The sequence below is a fragment of the Podarcis melisellensis genome (assembly GCF_964234715.1).
Source record: "Podarcis melisellensis genome assembly, chromosome: 11".
NCBI classification, from domain to species: Eukaryota; Metazoa; Chordata; class Lepidosauria; order Squamata; family Lacertidae; genus Podarcis; species Podarcis melisellensis.
In genome coordinates, this window is record NC_138543.1 from 31,353,862 (window position 1) to 31,374,420 (window position 20,559).

A 20,559-nucleotide genomic window follows, 5' to 3' on the forward strand; every position below is an offset into this window, starting at 1 on the left:
ACCGTGTAAGTGGCAATATACGTTCTGCTGCTCATATAGGTTTGGGGATCAATGCTTCCTGTTTAGGTTACTGCAATGTGCTATACAGGAAGGTGTTCTTGAAGATGGTTCAAAAGCTTCAGCTGCTGCAGAATTAGCCCATGAATTCACCAATGGAGACAAGCATTCAGAACATATTACCCTGGTTCTCATCCACTTGTATTGGTTTCCAGTGTCTACTTCAAGGTTTTGGTATGACCCTGTCAAAGTCAAATCTTTATTATGGCCATAGGCTAGCATAAGGTAAAAGCACCTACATACATGCAACAAGACAGACGCCTCCTATAGGATACTTTCCCCAAGAATCTGGAAATTTCTCTGCTATCTTTTCAGTGTCAGGCAAATATATTCATTTTTTCTTCTTCTTTTTTGTTTTGTTTTTCTTGTTTTTAGTAATTTTCAGTAGTTTTATCACTTATATATTTTTTTATAAATGTTTATTGAGGGTTTTTTGATTACAATATAAATAAACAAATAAAAATATTACATATCATAACATGTTTTCTTATCTCCTCTGGGCTTCCTCACATCTTTCGCTCCTACGTTCCAGTTTATTAAAAGTAAAACAGCAATTTATCACCTTATCTCCATCCTTACTGTCTAATTCTCCAATGTTATATTTCAAATTTTAGATACATTTATTCCACTCCTTAAAGAATTAAGTTTAACCAAATAAATATCTAAAAATTTGTTTTTTCTTAAGTTTAACTTATCTTCATAATTTACTTCATCTATTTTAATGGTGCCAAATTGTTTATAATCAAGCATCCTGCTTAACATTCATACAATTTACAATATTTTTGCAAATAAATCTTAAATTTCTTCCAGTCTTCTTCTACCGTCTCCTCTCCCAGGTCTCGGATTCTGCCAGTCATCTCGGCCAGTTCCATGTAGTTTATCAGTTGCATCTGCCATTCTTCCAGTGTGGGTAGATCTTGGGTTTTCCAATGCTTAGCGACAAGTATCCTTGCTGCTGTTGTTGCATACATAAAGAAAGTTGTGTCCTTCTTTAACACCCCTTGGCCGACAATACCCAAAAGGAAGGCCTCTGGTTTCTTAGGGAAGGTATACTTAAATACCTTTTTCAGCTCATTATATATCATTTCCCAAAAAGCCTTCACTCTAGGGCAAGTCCACCAAAGGTGAAAGAACGTTCCTTCATTTTCCTTACATTTCCAACATTTGTTATCAGACAAGTGGTATATTTTTGCAAGTTTGACTGGGGTCATGTACCATCTATATATCATTTTCATTACATTTTCTTTCAACATATTACATGCAGTGAAATTCAACCCAGTAGTCCACAACCTTTCCCAGTCCTCAAACATAATATTATACCCAATGTCCTGTGCCCACTTTATCATAGCCGATTTAAACGTTTCATCTTGTGTGTTCCATTTCAACAGCAAGTTATACATTCTGGAAAGTACCTTAGTCTTGGGCTCTAACAATTCCGTTTCTAGCTTCGATTTTTCCACCTGGAAACCTAACTTTTTATCAAGTTTAAAGACTTCTTTAATCTGAGCGTAATGTAACCAATCTCGGACTTTGTCTTTCATTTTCTCCTGACTCTGCAATTTCCAATTGTCACCATCCTTTTCTAATATTTCCCAATACTTTGGCCATTTGGCTTCCATATTGAGCCTTTTCCGGGCCTTGGCTTCCAAAGGTGATAGCCACCTTGGAGTTTTATTTTCCAATAAGTCTTTGTATTTTGTCCAGACATTAAACACTGCTTTTCTGACAATATGATTCTTGAAAGCCTTATTAATCTTAACCTTGTCATACCATAAATATGCATGCCAACCAAAAGCATTGTCAAAACCTTCCAAATCTAGTACATCAGTGTCTTCGAGAAGCAGCCAGTCTTTTAATAGTTTTATCACTTATAAGAGGGTTACAGTTTTTAGGGTTCAGGGTTATCACTCCTTCCTGTTGAAAGTTTTATTGTGGGTTTATTGAGTTATTGTTTATTGTGTTATTGTGGGTTTATTGAGCTATTTTTGCTTTTAATACAAGGAAGCTTATTCTTACCTATAAAGTATAATGAGTTATTGATTTTTTTTTACAAGATGTAATTGTATTTATGTATTTTTAATTCAGTTTCTTATTAGTATATTGCAAGTCACCTAGAGGCTTCAGCCTAGATCACTCAGAAAATGAATAAATACTCAGAAAGTAAGTAGTATTCATCTATGCATATCATCATATTTTTATTTTTGTAAGAGAACAGCTGTTATATTATTATTTATTGCTTGGTAATCATTTCTAAATGTTACAAATGTCTTTCCAAATAACTTCTTTTCAGAATGTCCAAACAGCAGTCTAGCCAAAGATAATAATTTATAAGCCCTGTCTCCCTCATTGAAATCAATGATATTTATAATTGTTGAACTTTTTATGGACCACACCCATAGACTGGCAACATGTATAAAGATAAGCTAAATGGATGAGCCTAAGTATAGAGGTTAAGTCAGTCTACTTATTCTGAAGAACATACACACTACATGTGATGAGGTGAGAGGGAGAGAATATATAACTGATAGATAATATTTTGAATTTTTAAAACTGCAAATGTCCCAGTGCAATAATATTTTTGAAGCTACAGAGCCAGGAAATGTCTTGTGACATAAATGTCTTACTCTATTTCTGTAAGCTTTCCTAGGCGTGAGTAGATCAGGATATAAATATTCTCACTGGAATCTTGTGTTTTCATCTTGTGAATCACCCTGAGATCTTCTGATGAAGGGTGGTATATAAATCTAATAAACAAACAAACAAAACCCCCCTTTCTCTCTGATCCATAATTTCTTCCAGAGCCCTATTGTCACCCTATCCTTCAGCCTGAGTGCTTGAACAGCTGGAACAAAGAAACGAGAAGCCTGGGGCCTAAAGCAGATGCAAGGATGGATAAAATGTAATGGACAGGCACACCATTGGGACAGAGGAGAGGTGACGGCCTGCCGCACAAGGAAAGGATTGGGATGCTGAGGGCATCAAAGTAAGCAGGCAGCTCTGCAATTCAGATTTCTGAGAGCAGCTTTCAGTGGGCTGGGGACCAAGATGCCAATCTGCCAGTGGAAAGCCACGAGTCACTTTTGCTCAGAATGAACCATGCAGGAAGGGTCATTCTAGTCATAATACTTTTTTTTTGCTGGGACGTACCTTGCACCTGAACAGATTTACTGAGCCATGAATAAGCAATCCTGTCAAAGCTACAGCTGGTACATGCTCTTGTTGCTTTCTTTTATTGCTTTGTTTTCCTACTATTTTTCTGCAGCCGGAACGTGCCATGACAACACCCTCCCCGTAGAATACCTGTGCATTGAATGAAGTATCATGTTGAACTAGGTCAGAGGGCTGCACATCAATATGAATGCCAAATCTCAGGCATATTGCACACCACCCTTTGGCATCTGTTACAGCTACGTATCCCCACTAGACTCAGCTGGGTTGTGCAGTGGTAATGAGGGCAGAATATGAGAGTGTGGGTACATTGCAGGGATGAATACAAATTATGAGTGAATAAATTTCACATCCTAATTGGCTTTTAGAGGGCTTGTTGTCAAAGGCAATGTTACAGCAGCTTTTCATGATTATTCAAATAATTGTTTCTGAAAAGAATTCCCTTCATATGTTTAGCATGCCTTGTCTGGATAGAAGGAAAAGACCATAGAATAAAGAAAAACTGGGTGCAGCACAGAAGTACTGTCTACACACAAACTCTCCATGGCTTAGAACCAGAGAAGTTTCTGTGGGATTTAATCCGCTGGGAGCAGTCAAATACAACATTCCTTGTTTTGCTAGAGTGGACATGCAAGGGAATGTTTGGTCCAGCCAGTCGAAACTTCCTGTTCCTCCTGGCCTGGACTGTGGTTTTTTTCAACCGATATACTGGTATGTCATGCCAATTTTCATTCACACCAGTGGGCATGGTGTGACACAACAATGGACACCATTGGACAACTTCACTTCTCTCCCTTTCTTCAGATGTGTGCTTCTGTTCTCCCATGCATAATTGTTTAATTGTACATCAAAATGGAAAATAACTCTCTATCTGTACTGCTAAAGGCGTAGCATGGTATGGAAACCTCCACTGAGCTAAAAAGAAGAAGAAGAAGAAGCTCTCAGAGAGTCTAAGAAGTTAATGTTTGGGTGAGAATGTATATCTGCCAACTCACACTTGGTGTTTAACTTAGATCACATGAGGTATTCATTTACAAGTCTCCGTTTTGAGTGTGTGAGTTAGGTCTTTGTTCTGACGCACTGGAGAAGAAAGGATGTGCAAATTATTCTCCAGTTCTCAGGCCGGGTTGGAGAAACAGCTTTGATTTCAGCTCTGGGTGAAGTTATTTCATATTTCTAAGATTCTATTCTTTTGCATCTCTGCTATCTGGTCCCTGCCCAGTCAGACTATATTAATGGCCAATACTTCTGCATAGTATGGAGGGAGATAGAGACCTCATTTTTGCAGCAATCCACTCTGGATTTTCTCAACAGACACTCCTCCTTCGCTTTTGAATCACCCTCTTAGCCTGATTCAAAGATTATGTGTCATGTATAAGACTTAGATTCATGTGTTGAACACTTCCTCTGTTGCTGCTGCTGTAAGAATTGCTAAAGCCTTCGCTTCTGTATTCAATTGTCCATAGTGTGGTGTTTATACGGAGCCCCCGGTCGTCTCAGGGACTATTGACTCGTACACCACTAATCCGCTGCCACCAACCATGTCCTCCCTGGTAAAATCACTTCAGTCTCAGTCATGTTTTCAATTAATAAAAAAGAGTGTATTTTATTTTAGACACAAACAAACTTTTACGGCATTCCAAATGTTGTTGCTCTTTACTTTCTTAGTCCTATTTTCCTCTCTCTATCTCTTCTACCTCCCCACACTCAAGAATCCACTGCCCTAACTGTCTCTCTATTACCAACTGCCTGCCAACTGCTTCTCCAACTGCCTTTCCCAACCAGCCAGCCCACTAAAACCAACCAACTACCACCAACAACTCCCAATGAACTCCTCCCAAAACTGATTTTATAGTCCCACTGACTCCACCCCCCTGTGTCCTGACTGGGCAACCTGTTTAACTATTTGCCTCCAGCACTCTCTCTTATGTTAACGTCACACATAGCTACTGTGAATAGAATTCACTGTGGTTCAGGGAAGAAAGCAAAGTTAGTTAAGCCAGGTTTGAAGTTGGAGTCCCCCCCCCCCCAAACCAGGGCTGGCCCACCCATGAGACAAGCTGAGGTGACCACCTCGGGTGGCAGGATCCACAGGAGTGACAGATCCAGCCTCCGAGGCATGTGTTGCCAGCTGCTGCTGCAGTGGAAGCGATATCTAAGACATGCTCCTTGGAGGCCAGACCAGCTGCCTCCTCGGCAGCAACCCCCGATTCTGCCTCCATAGCACCCTCTTGGTGAATAGGACACACTGCTTGTCTCCTCCCATCCCTAGGCAGGAAATGGAAGGGACTGCCCTCTGTGGTCTCCTAGGCTCTGCACCTGCCTGACATGATTCAGAGAGTGTCGCCCCCTATGATGGCCTTTGATTCCCACTTCCACCACTGAGTAAGGTTGATTTTACTCCCCCGCCGCCGCCACCACCATTCCTGATGTAGATCTTCACTCACCCCTTCCTCCCTGGTGGGGAGGATGCCATTCTGTGGTTTATTTCAGGTGCCAAAATATATAGGACCAGCCCTACCCTAAACCATACAATACACTGTGCAAAATGTCGAAGTGTGGTTCATTGGAAATGGAAATTAATGGTTCTGATCTCATCAAAAGCCATTACAGGGGAGAAGGAAAGGGGTGCTTGCAAACCCAAGTTCCACCCAGGCTCATTCCCATGGTGCTAACAAAACAGAAGATATGAGGGCTACTTGAAATGATAGGAGCAAGTGGAATGGTCGAAAAATGGCAAAGGTGGTGTCAGAGAGCCAGTGTGGATGGTTAGTTTTGTATCTGCTGTCAAAATAGTATAAATGTTAGCATCTGAAGAGGAAAAGCATTCTCTTTCAAAGTCATGTGCTGCTTTTTCCAGATGCACAGTTTCACAGAGGGAAGGAAGAACTGTTTAGCATCCCCAGCAGAGTAGCTGTTGGGGACTTGGTTGCAACAAATGAGATACACTGCACTTAGGTACATACCACATACATGGATCCTTGTCCCTTTTGATTTGTTTGCTCTGGTGTGTATATTGTTAACTGAGCAGTGCCTGCAGTTTTTGCATCTGTTGTACCTACAGGGGATCACTGCAGTTTAGGTTGTTGTGTCATGATTTATCGGAAGCTTGTTCTAATTATTTTTTTTAACTGTAAAAAAGTGTGTGAGTCTGTGGGGGTCCCTGATTATGCAACATCAGTGTCTGCCCAACCTGTTCCGCCATGAAATTTTGAGTGTTTGAGGAAAGTTTTTCCTTTTTTTGAAATGTATTTTAGCACATGTACGTTATACAGTATATGCATATTGCACTTTTTAAAAATTATTGTGATATCTTGTGTGGTCGTTTTCTGGTGTGACTTTTGAGAAATATTGGCTTGAGGTTGAATCCAATAGGGAGTCATTGCATGAACAGAAATATTTCTGATCATGCAGCAGAAATTACCCTCCCCTCCCTCATGGATTCCATACACCACCCCCAAATCTGCATGATTGGGGGAACCCTCAGAGAAAATGTGAAGATGCATAGTCCACACTCTCATAAAGCCTATTGAAAATGAAATGGGTGTGTCTTTAATGAATGCCTCAAGAATCCAGTGGCAAAACAGCACATGGGTAGGCAAACTAAGGCCCGAGAGCCGGATCCAGCCCAATCACCTTCTAAATCCAGCCCACAGATGGTCCGGGAATCAGTGTGTTTTTACATGAGCAGAATGTGTGCTTTTATTTAAAATAAATCTCTGGGTTATTTGTGGTGCATAGGAATTCGTTCATATTTTTTTTTCAAAATATAGTCTGGCCCCCCACAAGGTCTGAGGGACAGTGGACCAGCCCCCCGCTGAAAAAATTGGCTGACTCCTGACTTAGCAGATATCCTCAAGAGATCTCACAATATGACAACCGCAACTGAAAAAGAACTTCTACAAGTTTCAGCCTCTTCAAAATAGTCCCTGTGGATACCATTTCATGCGGTAGGTGAGATGGATGTAGGAGAATGTGCTTCCTAAGGTACCCAAGACCTGGAATGACAAGTCATGAAACATTTAGCATATATCCATTTAAGCCCCACTTTAGCATAATCTTAAATGGAAAGAAGAGCAGTCATGGCAAATGTATTTTAGACAACGAAATAACTAGAGATAATAAAAGATATTATATCCTGCCTCACTAAGTAGTCAGAAGAGGTGTCAATTGGTTGTTATGAGTGCCAAACAACCTTTCAATAAGGAAGTTTATTATGATGCTGATACATGGGCTATGCAGCAAGAAAGAATATGTCTGAAAGAATATGCCTGAAAGACAAAGAGGTATAATGTGAATAGCAAGACAGTGAGGAATCTACCATAATAATAAAAAATTATTTTTGCACCTAAACAAGTCCCGTATTTTTCGCTCCATAAGACGCACTTTTTTCCTACTAAAAGTTAAGGGGAAATGTGAGTGCGTCTTATGGAGCGGATGGCGCTGTGCAGAGAGGGAGAGCTGCGCAACGCCCGTTCAGCAAAGCCGGAGGAGGAACAGAAGGAGACCCTTCTGTTCCTCCTCCTACTTCACTGAAGAAGCGCTGTGCAACTCTCCCTCTCTGTGCAGCGCCTCTCCTGCAAAGAATAGGTGCTTCACAGAAAGGGAGAACTGTGCAGCGCCCTTCAGCAATGCCTGTCTTGCGAAGCTGGAGGAGGAACAGAAGGGTCTCCTTCTGTTCCTTCTCCAGCTTCACTTGAAGGGGTGCTGCACAGTTCTCCCTCTCTGCGCAGCGCCTGTGAAGGAGAGGTGCTGCACAGAGAAGAGCTGCGCAGCACACCTTCAGTGACACGCCTGTCCTGGCTTCTGCCTTAGATGTACACAGCCTCTTTGGGCAGGGGGAGCCTTCATCCCGCTGCCCTGAAGAGGCTTCCCGCGGCTATCCCAGAAGCCAGAACAGCCACACGGTATCCCAGAAGCCAGATCCCTCTTGCTGTTCTGGCCTCTGGGATTCAGAATAATTTTTTCTTGTTTTCCTCCTCCCAAACCTAGGTGCACCTTATGGTCTGGTGCGTCTTATGGAGCAAAAAATATGGTAAATATCAAGTTGTTCCTCTGACTCTTTGGCTTCAGTATTTGCCATCAGGACCTGTCACACATTAGTGACCCCAGCCGCCCCTCCCTATTCCAGATTGTAGCCTGTAGTTTTGAGTATTGTAAACAAGATCATTTGAAGGTTCATTTTTATAATGCCTCAAAAGCTTAACTTTCCCCCCCCCCTCCTTTGAGGGCTTACCTAAAAATGAAAGAAGCTCTTTCACATCTGATTGCTGTTTGCTTTAGAACCAGTCTGTTGACTAAAGGAGATCACAAATTTTGATTAGCATGGCTTAATTGCCACAATTTCTCTTCCCCGGTAATTTGCTATTGACAAAGATGTATTAACTTCATGCTTATGAAAAATGGCAACCTGTAGAAAAATGTCTGCAGTTCCTCATTTTTGATAGCTCTGTTTGCATTTATTTTTTATTCAGTATTTATTTTGTATATGATACAGGCTAAAGGTTGCTGTGCATCACCATAGTTACTGGGAATTTCTGTTAAATGAACAGCTAGCCTACTATAACTCTTAGGCAGTCAAGCATTCTGCAGGGAGTGCACAAGAAAATGTTTGGAAGTAAGTATCTCATTCATCATTTCCTTTGATGAGCAAATTTGGTAGTCCTATGTCAAGCAGTTGGAAAGTAAAATGCAGCCAAGGTAGAGGTTTCCAGTTGGATATGTGATAAATTCTTCCATCACCCACCAGCCACTGCAGGACACAAGGACAAATACTACTCTAGAATAACAACCAAAATCAAGGCACTCTGGTTCCCCTCCATGTAGTCACCACTTTCACTGTATATAGCTTAGTTGTGACCGTATTTACTATCTATAAAGAAATTACAAATTGGTTTAATAGTTCCTTTGGTTGTTGATTGAGAATCTTTTCTACTTGGCAGTAATGACTGCAAATTACATTTATGACAGCTAATAATGAGTGGGGAATATCACATGTTCCATCATCTCTTATTTTCTCTGGTCCTTACTACAGCTCTTCTGCAACTAGTAAACTTAGGTGGTGAGTGCAGACAGGACAGAAGCCCAAATGTCACCCCGCTAATCGTTGCTTCCCTTTCTCCATACAGTCTCCATTTTCTGACTACAGTGCTACCTCAGGTTAAGAACTTAATTTGTTCTAGAGGTCCATTCTTAACCTGAAACTGTTCGTAACCTGAGGTACCACTTTAGCTAATGGGGCCTCCCACTGCCGCAGCGCCGCCACCACGCAATTTCTGTTCTCATCCTGAGGCAAAGTTCTTATCCCAAGGTACTATTTCTGGGTTAGCAGAGTCTGTAACCTGAAGCGTCTGTAACTTGAAGTGTCTGTAACCCAAGGTAAAAGAGTACTGAGAGACCTGGTAGTATGGAAATCAAGGTAGTGGCTTGGCTTCATCTTCCACCCCTGTTACTAGTGCTGTGTCCACCCCCTATTGTTTGTTGACCCTCCAATGCAGAACACGCACACTCTGAACAAGATGTGCATTACAGTGTTAAATGAACAATACATGGACTTCCTCATCTTTAGCAAGCAGGTGAGTAACAACAATGGATATCAATGTAAAACAATATGTTTGCCTCCCCTTTAGGTGAATTTTTCAATGTGGCTTTAAGCAGTCTGAATATTTCTTCTAATTTCTTCCTTCTTCTTTTTTAGATATGGAACTGACTTTTCTGAGAAAATCCCACAAATACAATTTTTCAGAAACAATTTCCTGAGGGGGTGTTTACTGATGATCAAACTGGTAAAAAGAACAAACCATATATTTTAAAAAGAATCACTTTAATAAGTCAATAACCCAGCATTAACATGACTGAACTGAATTTGAATTGCTAAGCTTCATCAGAAGAATTTTTAATGCCTATCAATATTCCTGGGTTCTCTTGAAAGACACGAATTATTATTATTTTTAAATCCCAACTCTGCTATATTGCACTAGTTACTAAAATTCATATTAACTGAATATTAACTTCAATCCTGTGTAGCATTGATTTACAGAATCACATTTCTCTGTATAAAACTATAATAAAACAAGCCCCCAACCATTTTGGGGGTGCAAAATCTATAAATTGCAATCCAGAACAGTGTAAGGTTTGCTTAAATATCATTTATTTCATTGTGGATTGGATTGCCATCATGGATCTCATCTGAGGATTGTATTTCAGAACACATATTCTGGGAGACTTTGTAGCTGATGCTTTTGCACACATGCACCAGTCACTTTAGATAATAAATGATTAATGATGAAAAACTAAAGTATTTGCACACAAATTCCCATTTGATTACAGTTCTGATTTTTCTTCCATTTGTGTTCCATCTAGTTTTCTACATTTTGCCCTAGCCTTATCATTAAATATTGAGGGAGAAATAGTCATTTATCAGAGACACACCATATGCTGAAAAAATTCAGGTTTTTTATTTTTATTTTTTTTTAAAAAAAACACCTGACAGCTAGGTTTTGTCCAGAACCCCCATTATTTGAATTCACAAGGTGCTCCCCATTTTTGAATAGAATTACTATTTATCCAAATGTAATATATTAAACTTGTTATTTTATATTCCTCTCACTCTCATGTCCTTCAAGGGGAATGTTTACTACTCTGATGTGCATGAATGATGCAGTTCTGTAATCTAAGAAAAAGAAATATACCTTGGGGGAGGGAGGAAATATATGTGCTATGTTTCATAGACCTTGCAGAAGAGAAACTTGCATGGCTAGCATCCTAATCCTCAGTTATCATTAACCTGAACACGAGGCCCAGTTAATACATTCCCTGGCAATTGCTTGATGCCCAAGAAAAAAACACTCCCTCATAGTCAGTGTTCATGTTGCCTTGAAAATGAAGAGTCTGATTGGGAGAGGCGGATGATGCCACAGGAAGTGCTGGTGCGATTCAGATACATCATCTTTGCCCTGGCCTATTTTTCCATATGCTACCAAAACAAAGTGGGTACAGACAGGGGTGCCAACTTGAACAAAATATTGGGGGGAGGGGTAAGTAAGCCCTGCCCTGCATAATCAATCACATGACACTGTGTACAGACACCATTTGAATGGCAATGCCCATCAACTTGGAAGGGAGGCCTGCTCAAATATTTTGTGTGTGTGTGTGTGTGTGTGTGTGTGTGTGTGTGTGTGTGTGAAGACCCCTCAGTCCCTAGGAGCTGGCTCCTATGGATCCAGATCTGGTTCAGCAGCTGCCTCACCACTGTAGTGACATCTGTATTGCCTGGACTGAAATGAACTGATGTTGCACCTGCTTACGGTGGCCAGAAACAGAGGAAATGTTTCACCAAAAAGAAAGACAACATTTGCATAACATTGTCTCAAGCTTATGCATATGTGTAAGTTTAGATCAAGGAAGTCAAATGGTGGCTCTCCAGATATGGATGGACCTCAACTCCCATCAACCCTGACATTGCTCATGCTGAGTCTTATGGGAGCTGAAGTCCAACTACTTCTGGAGAGCCACAAGTTAGTCTTTCTGGTGTACATGCAAATTTAGAAAGATCACATCCCACCGTAGTGGAGGAGTCTGATACTGTGACCTTTGTGCCTCCTCAATATGCTGTCCAGATGCTTGGCATTATTTATCTTTAAACCAGACTTTCATGTAGAGGACACCTTCCAAAAGAAGATGGTCCACACACATAGAGAGAAACTCAAACCAATATGCATTTTCTCCTAATCAGGCCAAATACATTCTTAACAGAGCAGATTTCTGATCCACTTCCTTAACCACCCAATTATAAATGTGCTCTAGTTCAGGCCCGAGGCAACTGCCAAAGGCGCACTCTTAAAATGTCAAAAAGAAAACAGCATCACCATTTAATATTCTAGCAGATCAGTTTCAGTCTTACCCATTGCAATGAGTTAAATAGTCTGGAGTGCGCAATTTTAAAAAAGCACTTAGAATTTTGATCACATAGGCAGGAAATGCCAAGAAGCTCCCCGTAATTATCATGTCAAGAGGAAGAAGGGAGAAGGGAGCGTGCATTCTCTATTAGAGGTTTCAAGAAAGGGAGTGCAGTGAAGAGAGGGACCCGATGCATCCGTTTGTATAGGTCAGGGGCAATTCTCTCAGGCAGAACATTGGGGTATCATAACCACATCAGTATGTAGCTGAGGTTTGATCAGATGCTCCTCTGTTTCATTGCCTTCCAATATTTTCCTATTTGTGACCAGGACTGTTGGGCACCTTCTGAGGGAGATAGGGCCCAACACTGGACGATAAATATGAAGGAATTGCAGCTGGGACTAATTCCATAACATTCCAGCTCTTGCTCTGCCACAGAATATTCTATAGGATTCAGATTGCACAATTTTAAGAATACAATTTTATTTTTATTTATTATTATTATTATTATTATTATTATTATTATTATTATTATTATCATCATCATCAATGTTTTCCCCCTAGAAAAATAGGTGCCGGTACTCACCATGAAGTAGTTACAGTAAGTGTAACGCTTTTTAACAAACAAAAAGAGGTGCCAGTACTGCGTACCCTTGAGTCCCCCCCCAAAAGCACTTCTTCTTCTTGTTGTTGTTGTTGTTTATATTGACCTCATAGTTCTGCTCCTCCCAATTTCATGCTTACAACAACCCTGGGAAGTAAATTAGGCTAAGAGTGATTTGAATCCTGGTTTTTCAGGCCCTAGTATAACACTCTAACTACTATACCACAATGGATAGTGTGTACCCTAGATAGAGTACAATAAGCAATACACACACGAGTACAGTGGTACCTTGGGTTACATACGCTTCAGGTTACAGACTCCGCTAATCCAGAAATAGTGCTTCAGGTTAAGAACTTTGCTTCAGAATGAGAACAGAAATTGGGCTCCGGTGGCACGGCAGCAGTGGGAGGCCCCATTTGCTAAAGTGGTGCTTCAGGTTAAGAACAGTTTCAGGTTAAGTACGGACCTCCGGACGAATTAAGTACTTAACCTGAGGTACCACTGTATATTCAACTGAAGACTTCAGGTCTATTTTTTCTTGTATTTGACTTTTGAAACTTTCCAAAATCTTTTTTTGATGTCAAGTCAATTGTCTGTATGCTAGGAGAGCAAACCCGATATTACAGTATTGCATCCTTGCACATTTTACAGCCCCCATTAGTAATGTTTGGAGATTTATCATCTTCTTTAAGTATAGACTCCAGAATTTCTACATAAATGAAAGTCCACAGAATTCTGCTGCTGACCATTGAAAACAAGTGTACAAGCTGATTAAATGTTATGCACTGCTGACCTTATGAATTCCATCTTAAGAATTTCTGTGAACTTTTTTCATATTTCAAAAGAAATCTTATTGCATACATAACATTAAAACTGTGTCTCAGGTGAGAAAAAGCCAAGCTACAAGTTTAGCAGGATCATTCCTAGGCTCAAGGTGTAGGATAGCATGACCAAATGCTCCTTCAACTCAAAGAAACCTCTTAGGATGTAGATTTTTTCAAAAAAGGTTTTTATGTGCAAAAGCATCTGAAATGTCATTCCACATGTGCAGTCTGAAGTGGAATAAAGTCAATATTCTCTGAATATATAAATCAGCAGTGATCTGCAACATAAAGAAAACTACATCTCCCGGGAGAAAAGTCAATATACAGTAGATTGTGTTCTGAAAATACTCTGTTTCCCCACAGCAGATAGATCTCAAGCAACAAATGATTAACTGCACTTTTGTTGTGCTCTAAGATTTCTTATGCTCCAAATTCATCATCTGGAAATGCTTTAATCTTACAATCATATGCTCATTTACTTAATCTAGCATGAGTCCCATTGAACTGAGTAGGAATTTCCTAGTGAATGTGCAAAGGGCTGCGTTGTTACAGCAATAAAGTTATAAATAGCAGACCCAGATCCATTTGAATTACTTGCAGGTAGTTTAAATAATCCCACGTTTCCTCTAGGTGGTAAGACAATGACACACCACTTATTGATCTACTAATTATATCACAAATAGCAGATCAAATGCATGATGACTAAATTAGTCAACATGTGTATTTTAGCCTGTTCTGTTCTACAGAAAACATCAACAAAATATGAAGGTAACAGCTTTTCAGGTGTTTGATCTGCCAATCCCTAGTTTGTCACTGCTGCTGCTGCTGCAGGATAAGAAATGGCAAAAGACCATTAAAACAGCACAAAAGGACTAGAATGATTATCACAGTTATGTTTAAGATAACACCTTTACTTTATGAAGAGTCTGAATCTATACTTGCTTTCACATTTTATGCTGTGTCTCATTTAACTGTGTTTCTTATTCCTCCGTAGTGTCAGCTGACTTTCAAATGAATACTGTTTGCAAGGATTACTTGGTACTAATAGCTTCATTAGTCACTAATTTGACACTGATGCAAAGATCAAAGGTTGCACCAAAGATCACTTCTCAGTCTCGTTCTTCTGTATGGCCAGTCAGCTTTCTTAATGCATATTGATTTAAATAAACTCATCCCCAATAGCAACACCTAATTCCTTGCAAAACTAGTTTGAGGGAAATTATCCACTGCTTTGCATGGGAGCCTCATAACCAAGCTGAAGTGGACTGAAGGAAATTGGGCGAGGGCCGAAATGAATCTGAAGCAGCTTGTCGTCTGGCAATGAAGATATGAAAGGCAGGAGTGGTTGCACTTCTGCTTATGACTGTGGAACATTTATGAAATCCAGTGCGAGCTCATAATCTATGAATTTTAGTGCTGCCAGCTAGAGAGTAATGTGCCAGGGCCAAAAAAGAGTCATAGACAAATAGCTGCCTTAAATTTTGAATGTCAGCATATTGTACCAGACAATTTAATCTTCACTAAGGAAGGCTACAGCATAGTGGCTCAAACCATCTGACAGCTGAGATGTGTTTGGGGGAGAGAAAGTCCAGGCAACTGGAGTGACTAAACAACAGGAAAAAAAGGAATGCATGTTCTGATGTCTAAATTCAGGGTTTTTGCTTCAGAATTTGATTTCTGTGGCTAATGTGTAGCCAAAGCTATATTGGTGTTTGGTGGACAAGAACCATAGAATTGTAGAACTGATATGACCCCAAGGGCCATCTAATGCAACCCCCTGCAATGCAGGAATCTCAACTAAAGCATCCACGACAGATGCTTGAAAGACCTACAATCGCTCCCAGTACGTTTCTGAGCACAATTCAAAGTGTTGGTGCTGACCTTTAAAGCCCTAAACTGCCTCAGTCTAGTATACCTGAAGGAGCATCTCCACCCCCATCATTCTGTCCGGACACTGAGGTCCAGTGCCCAGGGCCTTCTGGCGGTTCCATTGCTGCAAGAAGCCAAGTTACAGGGAACCAGGCAGAGGGCCTTCTTGGTAGTGGCACCTGCCCTGTGGAACGCCCTCCCACCAGATGTCAAAAAGAAAAACAACTACCAGACTTTTAGAAGACATCTGAAGGCAACCCTCTTTAGGGAAGCTTTTAATGTTTAATAGACTATTGTATTTTAGTATTTTGTTGGAAGCCGCCCAGAGTGCCTGGGGAAACCCAGCCAGATGGGTGGGGTATGTATGTATGTATGTATGTATGTATGTATAAATAAATAAATAAATAAATGCCATCCAACCTCTGCTTAAAAACCTCCCTTGAAGGAGAGTCCCCCACCTTCCGAAGGAGTCCGTTGCACTGTCAAACAACTCTTACTGTCAGAAAGTTCTTCCTGATGTTTAATCGGAATCTCTAAATCTGCCTTCCATGTTCCAGGTCATGGATCTCTTCACAAGTATACACATTCTGTAGATATAATGCTGCTACTCCTCCCTTCCTGTTTGCTCTATTCCAATTTCTACATCCCAGTCATATGTCTCATCCCAATAGGTTTCAGTAATGCCTGTTAGGTCCTATTTCATATTTATTCACAGGCTTTCTGCAATAGATTCTGATCAAGAAGAGTCTAGAACACTAGAACATTCTTTAAATATACAGCAGATCTACACCTCTGGTAAAACAAATCTGACTTATTTGGAATATATGCTTCTATAGTTATTTAATTGGATTACATTGGGCTGAAATATCACATATTGCTCGAAATTGCTGTCAATCAGCCTCCCCAAAATTTGCTTACAGTCAATTGTATATCAAGGATAAATATAATCTAAAACTTTGTCTTGAGAAGAAGCCAGTCCACTAAAGTTAAATGAAAAGCCTTATTAAAGCAAAAATATGACACTGGGAAGAGGTCATCATGAAATGAGAGAGGGAAGAACGCCAAGCTTCCAGGCAATGCAAGTTTGGCATGAAAAAATATGTTTTTTCTTCACATGAAGAAGACAGCACTGTGCCAATGGCGTTCCAAGTTGAGAAGAGGTAGGAAGGTCACTCTGCTTTATTTACTTCCTCTGCACTTTATTCCAAACTGAGATATAGCCCATTTATTTTCCTCTCTGCTTCTCATGATGTCTCATGAGATATTGACATTCCAACTCATTTATAAGACTTCCCAAGAACTAGGGAACAAACTCTCCACTTTGCAATGTTGGTGAACTGCCTTTTGTTGTACAGAGGTATGATCTACATGGCAAGGTGAGGGCGTGACCCAAGACTCTTCAAGGGCTTCAATAGATATAATTGCCCTTGCTTCTTTATAACCATTATGTAGATATGTAGGGACGCTATCTAGAAGCTGCTTAAATAATAGAAATTAATTTCTTTCCTGGTGGCTCCTAAATCATTCTAAATTCGAATCTCTATTAAAATGGTAAAAGCATACTTCATGGCTGAATTTTACATGCCCTGTTCCTGTCCTGAGTAAAACTGAGTATGAGATAAACAGCTCTAGAATTACATGTTAAATAATACATTCCAGTGGCATGGGGAATTTAAATTGGCATGCAGCAAGGGAAATTACTTATAAATATAAAATCCATAAAGTAATGGAGTATTCAACTTCTTGTTAATACACTTATCACAAAAACTGCCCTGACACCACAAACACCATTGCTTATTAATTTCAGTTTCTATCCTCTTGTTCCCACAGCTCAAGGTACAAAACAGCTGCAACCTTATAAATGACCCCGGGACGGTTAAGTCCAGTCAAAGGCAACTATGGGTGCAGCGCTCATCTCACTTTTCAGGTCGGGGGAACTGGTGTTTGTCCACAGACAGCTTTCCAGGTCATGTGGCCAGCATGCCGAAACCGCCTTCTGGAACAACAAAACACTATGACGGAAACCAGAGCGCACAGAAATGCCGTTTACCTTCCTGTCACAGCAATACCTATTTATCTACTTGCACTGGTGTGCTTTCGAACTGCTAGGTTGGCAGAAGCTTGGACAGAGCAACGGGAGCTCACCTTCTTGGACGGATTTGAACTGCCAACCTTCTGATCAGCAAGCCCAAGAGGCTCAGTGGTTTAGATCAGTGTTTCCCAACCTTTTTTGGGCAAAGGCACACTTGTTTGATGAAAAAAATATCGAGGCACACCACCATTACAGCCCCGTGATGTCAGCGCGCAGCGTCACGCCGGGAGGGACGCACGAAAGTGTAAGTTTCAATTTTTTCCCCTCCCCCTTGCCGGGGAACCTCCAAGCTTTGGGGGTGGGGGGGGGGAGGAGGCAGCAAAGCGAGGGACTGAGGGACTCCTCCAACGACAAGGGTTGGGGAAGAAGAGAAAGGGCTATTCCGCTCCAGTCCTTTCTGAAGGAGCTGAGGGTGGGGGTCCTCCGGCGCCTTTGGCGAAACGGCGCCGGCCCAGAGCGCTTCTAGGAGGCTGCCTTTGTGCGCGACGTAAAGCCTCTTTCCCTCCCTCCAGCCCCGTGTCACCTGTGGAAAAGGGGGCTGGATCCAGTGACGCAACTCGGAAAACTGTTAGGGAAGCCAGAGCAGGAAAGTGAGTGGGGGGCGGCGTCGCCGCTTTAACCCATGTTTCCTTTTTGAAAGAGAAACTTAAGACTAGAAGATGACCCTTGGGACCCCTGCCAACTCTACAGTTCTATGGCCCTTTGTGGAGGGGGGGCAGCACCTGGAAAGACGGGCTAGGGGATAATTGGGGCGGCCGCCTTAGGCACACCAGAAGCGAAGCACGTCCTGAGCTACAAAAACAAACCCAATTCCTGCCTCGTTTTTTGCAGTTTCTGCAAAGCGAGGGAGTCTCCCCCGCCTCCATTCCTCGGTGCCTCCTCCTCCCCCTGCTCCCCACTATGGGTCTCCCCTGCACTTGGCCAGGCCGCCTCGCCCTCCTTCCTTTCCCAGAGCAGTGGCTCAGAGCGCCTCCTTGCACCGCAGGTACACTCCGTGGGGAGGGGAGGGAGCGGAAGCCCAGACCAGCCCCCAACCCGCTTAGTCCGACCCCTCAAACCTTCCCAAAATAAGAACTCTGCGTTCTACAACGTCACCCCCCAGCGGGGCCTCCTTTATTCCCGGTGAGAGGGGGGCGGCGGAGGGAAAAAGCTGCTTCCCACACTTACCCGCTGCCATCTTGACTTCCCGCAATGAGCCGGATGCGGCGCCTAAGCTCCCTGCCGTCGCTTCTCTGCCTCCTCTACTTTGCACAAGGCTTCAGGGTCGCCGGCCGATTCATCCATCGGCCGCTCTTTCAAGCCCACTCGGAGGAGGAATGAGTCGAAAGAGCCAGAGACGCAGCCGCAGTGGAAGCCCCGCCCCTCCCTTCCAGTCTCGAGGCGGGGCAGAGGCCACCAGGCTGGCAAGCAGAGCGCCGAGAGCGAGGAAGCTGATGCAACGCAGAGGCAGACCCCGGCTGGCGTGTGTTAGAGCAGTGTTTCCCAACCTTTTTTGGACTCGCCCGCCTCCCTCCAGGCAACACCTCGCGGCACACCAGGCAACACCTCGCGGCACACAAGTGTGCCGCGGAACACCGGTTGGGAAACACTGGTTTAGATCACAGTGCCACCCACACTTATACCCACCTGGGAGTAAGTTACATTGAACTCCATCCTAAGTATGGAGTTCCATCTTAGGATTGCACTTGAAGGCTGAAATTCTATATGCACTTACCTGGGGCCATGTCCCATTAAACTCAATGGGAAGTTCACATGGTATTTTTTTGAAAACAGTGCAATCCTTACCATGCCTATTCAGAGAAAATCCCCAGTGTGTTCAATGAGGTATACCTCCAGGTAAGAATTCAAACAGTAGTAGGACAGCCATGAAAAAAATGCCTCTCTACATTCCTTTGCTGTTAGATCAGGGTAAGAACCTTGCAGGTGTTATTTTACTTCAGGAAGTGGACTAAGACCATGGACCACTTTGTGGCAGAAGCTGCATCACAGGACTGAGCACAGGAAAGCTTTGTCTTCTTTCTATGTAATCTAGTCCAGAGTGGGGAACCTTTTTTGGCCTCAGGGTTACATCCCCTTATGGACAAGTTTCCAGGGAGTGCATCCGGGTGAGGGGCAGGGCTGCAAGGAAAAGTGGGAGGAGCAATGGATGTAGCTCTCAATGTAGCCCCCACAAAGTCAGGTGTTTCTGCTCCCCCCCTCCTCCATTCTGGCAAGCAAGAGGCATTGCCACAATTCAAAGGGCATATCCTTGCCAGAAAAAAGTACTTAAAAAAAAAAGAAGTTTTGGAACAGAAATGGTGAGGGGAGAGTGGGGTGGCTGGGAGTGGACATGACCTAGGGAGAATTCTGAGGGTCAGATAGTCCAGACATTTGCTCTGTAATAATTGGTTGGATGTGGGTTAGTTATCTGTGTGATTGGCAGGAGAGATTAAGAGTGAGGTTGGATGGGGACGGTTGCTAAGGGCAGGGCTTCTTCTTCTTTTCCAGAAGGAACTCACAGGAATTCAGTTCCAGCACCTCTCAGGTAGATTTTGGCCTTTATCAGAATGGAGACTCATTTTTCATTAACCAAATCAGAAGTCACATGTTCTTTCTCTCTCTCTCCCTACCTCTTTCCATCCCCCTCCCTCAGGCATGCCAAACAAATAAGCCTTGGAAATAATAATTTCATCCCTCTACTAAATTGACCTTCAGGATACAAATCAGACCAGAATAAAAGCAAGATGAAAATTATGTTCACTATTGGAATAATAATAATAATAATAATAATAATAATAATAATAATAATAATAATAACCTTCTTCCTTTCAACTATTATTACTGTTTTTATAATAACCATTGTTGCACAGCATTGTGGACACAGTTCACAAAATCACATTGCATGGAGCAGGTTAAATGGGATACTAATTCCATTATCATAATTCTTGACATTCCAAAAGCTCTTGCAATGAGCTGATTACTTCAGACTTTTCACATTGGGAGATGGCTTCCTATAAAACGAGGAGTTTTCATTTGCAAATATTAGCTGAAGTAGAATTCAATTAAAA

General features: G+C 41.9%; 1 long non-coding RNA gene across 3 annotated transcripts; it reads left to right on the forward strand.

Moving 5' to 3' along the window:
• The first annotated feature begins 4,522 nt into the window (after window positions 1-4,522).
• Window positions 4,523-9,976, forward strand: LOC309380357. Of its 3 annotated transcripts, none has more exons than XR_014172867.1 (4): window positions 4,523-7,175; window positions 8,700-8,842; window positions 9,723-9,800; window positions 9,923-9,976. It is a non-coding gene; the product is annotated as an uncharacterized lncRNA (long non-coding RNA). The 3 variants fall into 3 exon arrangements; XR_014172869.1 differs by having other exon boundaries at window positions 8,799-8,842; XR_014172868.1 differs by having other exon boundaries at window positions 8,799-8,842; window positions 9,723-9,976.
• Window positions 9,977-20,559: the final 10,583 nt, after the last annotated feature.